The sequence below is a fragment of the Suncus etruscus genome, chromosome 11 (assembly GCF_024139225.1).
Source record: "Suncus etruscus isolate mSunEtr1 chromosome 11, mSunEtr1.pri.cur, whole genome shotgun sequence".
Taxonomy (NCBI): Eukaryota; Metazoa; Chordata; class Mammalia; order Eulipotyphla; family Soricidae; genus Suncus; species Suncus etruscus.
Window position 1 is genome coordinate 96,916,348 of NC_064858.1, and position 8,107 is coordinate 96,924,454.

Consider the following 8,107-nt stretch of genomic DNA (forward strand, 5'->3'; position numbering starts at 1 on the left):
ACTGAACCATGCGAACCTAAGTGAAGAGCCTTAAGCGTGAAGTGTGTAGTGGTTTCGGGGTGACTGGTTTTTCTAATGAGGTAGAGATGTTCCTCTAACCTAACAGTATAACTCTGAAGGCATTACACCATTCCTAGGGCTCAGGGACAGGAAATTGAAGCAGCATCCACAGCAGTCAAACCAGTAAAAAAATTTTTTAATAAACTTCTAAATAAATTATTAAATTTAATAAAAATATTAAAAATTATTATAAATGAAAAAAATGTAGTAAAATATTTTAAATGAACACAAGACTTGTGGGACAATCCCATAGGCACTACCTTTCTAGAGATAGGTCAGAGGGGTGCTAAGGAGCAGCTGACACCAAAGGCTGATATATCAGGCTATTACAACTATTCACACTTTTTATATGTTTGAGCCACATCTGGCTGTATTCCTGGCTTACTTCTGCCTCTATTCTCAGGGATCACATTTGAAGAGACCATATGTGCTGCAGGGAATCAAGTTTGGATCTGGTTGGTGCTTGCCTGTAGCTCCAAGACAACAAATTATCATGAGTCTCCATGTTCTTTTTTGAGGGAGGAGTGTCACATCCAGCCATGCTTAAGGATTACTTCTGGCTCTGCATTCAGGAATCATTCCTGGCAGGTTCAGGGGACCATATGCTATGCCTAGAATCAAATCCAGGTCAGTCACTTGCAAGACAAAAGCCCTACCAACTGTGCTGTTTGTTCTTATGCCTCATGCAGGAGGCCTCTTTTCAGCCTGAAGACCTTCTCTGAGTCATCCTCCAATCAGGAGGTAGGGGGGTTCAGGGTTAAAGTGAGAGGTGAGATCATTTTGCAGTCTCTTCAGCGATTTGTTTTTATCCTTTGGTTTAAAAAGTGACAAAGAATGAGCACTGGAGGTTGTTAAGAATAAAAAAAACCTAGGGACCAAGAGAGATAAAGAGATAGCACAGCGGTTAAGGCATTTATTTGCCTTGCATGCAGCTGACCCAGGACAAACCCCATTCAAATCCTGGCATCCTATATGGTTCCCCGAGCTTGCCAGGAGCGATTTCTGAGCACAGAGCCAGGAGTAACCTCTGAGCATCGCCAGATGTGGCCCAAAAACCAATAAACCAGGGGTCTCAAACTCGTGGCCCGCGGGCCATTTGCGGCCCTCCATACAACATTTTGTGGCCTGCGGCCGGCCTTCAAATATCGCAGTATTCGCGATTATTTGCTTACCGAACAATCACAATAAAAATCGCATTAGTAAGAAAAAATCGCATAAAACATTCTCATACCCCGAGCAGTTCCATTCGGGTTATGCAAATGTTTAATGCGATTTTTTGCGATTTTTTTTTTCTTACTAATGCGATTTTTTATTTCGGTAAGCAAAATCCCTTATGCGGCCCTGCCTCACCCCGACTTTGCCTCTTGTGGCCCCCAGGTAAATTGAGTTTGAGACCCCTGCAATAAACAAACAAACGAATACATAAACAAACCTTCAAAAAAGAATAGAAAAACTTAAATCAGGAGTTATGTTGCTAGGTTCCTGGATAAAGTCTGGTAGCATCCCACCCTGATTATTTATTTATTTATTTTTAGTAATAATATTTTTTTTTTTGGTTTTTGGGTCACACCCAGAAGCACTCAGAGGTTACTCCTGGCTCTATGCTTAGAAATCGGTCTTGGCAGGCTCAGGGGACCATATGGGATGCTGGATTTGAACCACCAACCTTCTGCATGCCAGGCAAATGCCTTACCTACACACTATCTCTCTGGCCCCCCTGATTATTATTATTGCTGATGAAAACTGATCAAAATTATTGCTGACGACCAACTAACCAACAAGTTCTGTCCCTGTATTGTCAATGCTACCAGCACCTACAAACATGACATGTAAATAGAAAGGTCTTAGCCTGAGTGAGAGGGTATTGTCTTTAGTCTAAAGAGAAAGGGAGAAACTATTAGGGATATTGGAGTTACATAGAGGTTTTCAGTCTTTTGCTATTTAAGTTTTCTTTCTTTGGTTTTGCTACTTTACCTCAAAACTAGCTCTCCTTTCCTTTGGAAGATATAATTGAATCCAGCCTCAGCTTTGAGTTCCAGGATTCAGAAACTTCTTTTAGTTGCTCAGTGATCATAGAATGTATAGAACTTTTTTTTTTCTAGTACAGGGTTTGTTAAAGATTTTCCAACTTGTGACTGATTTTTGATTGAGAAATGCAACCTGGGTAAGAATTGCCAAAAATGCTTCAGATTTATTATCTCTTTGAGTTTGGATGAATTTTCGATTGTTTGGAAACCCTTTACTGTTGTGAAAGTTTTCATAGTGCCCACATCTATTTATTTAACTTCCCATGGGGTTGCAACCCACATGTTTAAGAAGCTAAGGTCTAAGGGACCTGAGTAGTAATGAAAATCTTTCTCATAAGAAGAGTGACAAGAGAAGACACCCGGTTTGTCTTTATACTATCTGGCTTCATTCCACAAAGGCCTTGAAATAAAATTTTGAAACCATATGCAGAACCAAGCCCTTTATCGTGCCCACTTTCTGATTTCTCCTTATTATAATATTGCTTTGAAAAGCTGGAGAGATAGGAAAGTGAATATTACATTTGCCTTGCACATGACCAACCCAAGCTTCAATCTCCTGCATCCCAAATGAGAACTTCCAGGAGTAAAGCTTGAGTGCAGAGCCAGGAATGACCCCTTAGCATCATCAGGATGCGTATACCCCCCAAAAACAAAATAATAATATGGCTTTAAAATTATCATACTTGTCACAATGATACTTTTTATTTGTCACATTTAGATGTTGAATGTTATGGTATATTATTTAGTAGACCTTAATATATAGTTTCCCCCTTTTGGTCTTTGTCAATAAAAATGTCAGCTTCTGGGTGAACTGAAGATTTTTTTTATCAACCTTGTACTAGTAATACTAGGCTTTGTTATGCTCTATTTTTAAGTTTCTTTGGTGCATTTGTTCAATATGAGAACTCAAGGTAAATGTTCCACACACATGCATTTCTTATTTTCATATCCACACTTCATTAACATCACACACACACACACTTATACACTCCTAGCAATGACTAAGGATTCTATTCTTGAGCAAGAAAGAGCTCTTTAGCATTTTAATTGGGGAAGGGAGAGCAATCTAGTAATTCAATCTCTTCTGGATTAATACAACAGATATACTACCATTTTATGGATATGTTTTGTGTGTGTGTGTTTATGTGCCACTCCCATTGGTGCATAAGGTTTATATTTTATTTTATTGGAATTAAGTTAACATAGCTTACAATAGTAATAAGTTAATACTTACGTTTTCGGTAGACAAAGTCACTACACCTTCACTACTGAAAGTCAAAACCCCTTTACCATGTTACTTCTATCTCCTCTCCTTGGAAATTTCAATTCTACGGTCACAGACCAAAGGTATATGTTTTCATGGAACATTGTTCAAGCCCTTTCTTTGCTTCTTTATACCTCATATGTGAGGGAGACCATCTGGAAAATTTTTTATTTCTCTGCTTTACTTCATGTAACTTAACATACTCTAGTTTCATCCAAGTTCTAGAAAAAGACATGATTCATCTCTTTGCATAACAGATTGGCACTCTGTTGTGAATATACTACAATTTTTGTAGTTATATGTTATTTGGCATATATTCATGAAACTTTGCATCATTCTGTCAAATGTGAATGAAAATATATCTGGACAAAGTATTTTTGATGAGGTGTTCATTTCATTTAGTTTTTGTCTGTCTGTTTGTTTTCTTTTAATTATATCCTATCATTCTCATCTAGCTCATAGAGTCTCACTTGATAGATCCACTGTGAATTTTATGGGCTTTCCATTGTAGGTAAGTTACTTTTTTGATTTTGCTGCTTTTAACATTCTTTTTTTTTTAAATCTACACAAATGCATGTAACTATTGGTCAATACCTCTTCTTATTAATACTGAATAAGGCTTTTGCCTTACACAGTCACCTGAGGTTGGATCCCTGACATCTCAAATGGTTACCTGAAACTTCCAGGAGGGATTTGTGAAAATTTACTAGAAGTAAGTTTTGAGGAGCAGTTCACGTCTCGCACCCCAGCTTCAAAAGCACTAACATACTTATTGCTTCCTCATATTTGTATTTGGTGTCTCATAGTACTTCTGTGAATAGATGATTAGAAGAAGGTTCTACTCTAGAGGAGAGCAAGGAACATTGTATTTTACCAACCTAAGTGCCCACTGTAGTCTGGTGTGTGTGTGTGTGTGTGTGTGTGTGTGTGTGTGTGTGTGTGTGTGCATGGACATGCATACATGGGTATGTGTGTTGGATTACACAGAGATAATATCCTGCTTTACACCCACAAAAAAAAATCTCCCTAACTTTCTCATTCCCTTCACCCATCCCTTTTGACATGTAAAAGGAATACCTGGACTTCATTAGCCTGAAACAGGTACTTTCGTCTGTCAGTGGACCATACCCCTCCTGGTTGTGGTTTGAGCTAGTCAATAAAAACTGCAAGAGAGGTGTCTTTGGCATGGTCTAAGGCCATGACGCTGTAAGCTCTGCTCTACCCGACTCCATGTTTTTCTTCCTTATGTCTATCTTGGTTTACTAATTCTCATGAAGACCCTACTTCTCCTGGGATTGGATTATGGTGAGTGTAGCCTTACAGTGTATATGTATATTTTATGTGCATGTTCACATGCACATAGACATTATTTTGGGGTCCAGGGTGCCAGAATATTACTGAGGTCTTCCCTAGCCTATCAGAGTAAAAAAAGACAAACCTATCAGTGAGCTGCAGCCAATGTCTTGTCTTAGAGTTTGCAGGAGAGATGCCTCTAATCTTCTCAGGAAGTCAGGTTGGATCTTGCCACGAACTGCCAGGCCTTTGAGATACAATCTTCACCTACATGCATTATCCACAAAACCCTTTGAATTATATCTTCTAAAGCCTTGACTCTCAACTCTCAAGTCATACACAGCTTTGTACCTACTTTTCAGCTATGAATTCTGACACTTCAATAATCCAGCATGCATGGGCCGCTTCAGAGAGTTTCCTGGTAGTCAAAGTAAAAAATGTTTGTGATAAAGTGACTTCTATCAAAGGTTTTTCCTCTGGGGATGATTATCAGAAAAATCTAAAGAAATGAGTTTGTACATGATCTAAGGCACAAGTCCTTACTGTCTCCTTTCAGTGTCACTGATCGAGGCAGTTTCTTCAAATTACTTGGTTGATATTTGTTTCTATCTTTAATTTCACCAGAAACCGCTGGTTTTTTCATAAAAATTATCCAGAAATCTGCATTTTTGTCAAAGTTCTCAAAAAGTCAAAGTATGGGGCCCGATTGCACAGCAGTAGGTGCTTGCCTTGCCTGTGGCCAATCCTGGATAAACCCCAGTTCAATTCCCAGCATTTCATATGATCCCCCAAGCTTGCCAGAGTGATTTCTCAGTGCAGAGCCAGGAGTAACCCTTGAGAGCTGCTGGGTGTGGCCCAACCCCCCTAAAAAATCCCCAAAAGTCAAAGAATGATTGCTTTTATATTGCTTTTATGACTGTGCTAAAATGAAATAGTTATATAAGTTTAATATAGTTTTTCTCAGCACCTGCCCCTTCCCAGTTTTTTTTTTTTTAAGAAATTGATTTCTCTTAATTTTTCCAAGGGTGTAGACAAGAAAGGGATCTCTAGACAGTCATTGTGGAGTAAATTTGCATGCACAAAATATTAAAAAAATAATGTTAATACTATGTAAACCATAAGACTTCAGTAAAATATAAGAAAATTATTGAGAAAAGAAAAGGACACAAAAAGAAAAATGAATAGAAGTAAAGAAAAGAGAAGAAAAGGGAAAAGAAGAGAAGAGAAGAAGAGGAGAGGAGAGGAGAGGAGAAAGGAAGGGAAGGGAAAGAAGGGGAGGAGAGGGAAGGAAAGGGAAAGAAGGGGAGGGGAGGGAAGGGAAGGGAAAGAAAGGGAGAAGAGAGGAGGGAAGGGAAGGGAAAGAAGGGGAGGAGAGGGAAGGAAAGGGAAAGAAGGGGAGGGGAGGGAAGGGAAGGGAAAGAAAGGGAGAAGAGAGGAGGGAAGGGAAGGGAAAGAATGGGAGGGGAGGAAAGAGAAAGGAAAGGAAAGAAGAGAAGGGGAGGGAAGGGAAGGGAAAGAAGGGAGAAGAGGGGAGGGAAGGGAAAGAAGGGGAGAAGAGGAAGGGAAGGGAAGGGAAAGAAGGGGAGGAGATGGAAGGGAAGGGGAGGGGATAGTAGGGAAGGAGGTAGAAGAGAAGGGAAGGAGAGAACAGGGAAAGAAAAGAAGTGGAGAGGGGAGAGGAGGAGAGGGGAAAAGAGAGGAAGGCAAGCAGGGGAGGGAAGAGGAAGACAGGGGAGAGAAAAAGAGGGAGTATTTGCTACTTTCAATGATTCTGGAAGCCAGATGTATAGTTTGGGCTGTTTCTGAGAAGCATTTTTTCATTCGATGCTTCCTGAGGTGGGAAGAGGAACATGCCTGGTGTGTCTGTCAGTGTTATTGTTAGTACAGTCTGTGTCAGCACAAGCTGCGAGTCAGCTTGTTTGTCACATGTCACTGAGCTGCACTTGGGCAACCACAGGGATAATAACTGTCTAATCCAGCTACTTACAGCTGCCTAAGAAAGCAAGACCCCACAATGATACCTTTCAGGCATCCCTCTCCCTCCAAGGAGGCATGAACATTGCAAGTCAGCCTTTATCCAAATACATTTTATTATTTTAGGTGTCTCCCCAGATGTGCGTGGTGGCCTAGGGACCACTTCTCAGCAGGAATCAGGGCACACCAGGGTCACATGTGTCAAAGCTTACAGGGTCATACAACTTTGGACTATATTCCAAGTCCCCGGTTACCTTCTATTCAAAAGGATGCACTGGTAAAGGGTTAATACTCAGAAATTGGAAATGTGCTAAGTTAACCCTCACACACCACACTTTAGGGTGGAGGATTTGCAAAGCTTTAGAAATAAAATCCCTGGAGCAGAGTGGGGTGAGAGTAACACCACATTCTCTCTGTATTTCTCAATCAGTTTTCTATCTTTAAAAATGCATGTGTGTGTCATCTGCAGGAAGGGGAATATATATACCATTGCCGACTTCCTATTGCTAAAGATAGTATTTGAATCTATATTTCAAACTGGCTACTTTGATATTACATAGCACACGCTTTTAAAAATAAACCAGTTCTGAGTTTCTCCCCCACCCTCTTTTACCCAGTTTTCTTTTTCCTAAAGTGTAAGACCCATCAGAATCTGCCCCCCCCCCCCCGCCAGTGATTACAGCAATTTTTTGGAGTTTGAATTAAAGTTGACCTTTGCCCTATCTGCTCAACAATGGGGTTAGTATAAGCCCATTGCTTCATTTACCTAAGAAAGGCCTATCATCCTATTGTAAGTTATTTTAAGACATGTTGTGTGAAGGGAAACAACTATTGCACAAATTACAAAGCAGTAGCTCAGAGATGATTGATATTTTTCAAAGCTTGCTTGTAAACACCTAAACCTCTTAAAATTCTACAGTTTCTCACTAACTCTCATGTAACCCTTTTCATTTGTGAGCAAATAACCCATTGATGAGTTTATTGACCACAGAAAGCCAGACACCCCTCAGAGGAGAATTCCCCATTAGGGGACAGTATTGGCTAAGAACAATTAGCAAATGGCTTTGTGGACTTGTGTCACTCCACCCTGGATTTAGGTGTACCTACCTGAGACCCGCCCTTTTCTGGGAGGGGTCTTGGGAACTGGATATTAGGTGTAACCTTACCTGCAAGACCCCTCCCATTCTGGGGAGTGGCCTTGGAAGGTTATATAAAGCCTTTGACCCAGGGGATTAGGGTCTTGGCCCTTTTGGCCTTTGGTGGGCTTTGCCTCTTTTGGTCTTTGACCAGCATGGAGGTCAAAGGAAGATGGCTGAAAGGAGTTAAGATGCAGGGCCAAGAATAACTAATGCTTGAAAGGTTATGAGATAGGCCACACACATGTGGTGAATAGGGCATAAATAAAGTTGATGCTTCCTGATGCCTGCCTGTGAGTGAGTTCAAAACCCTTTGCTTTCCTGGACCCCAGACCCGCAAGTTGATGGGGGAT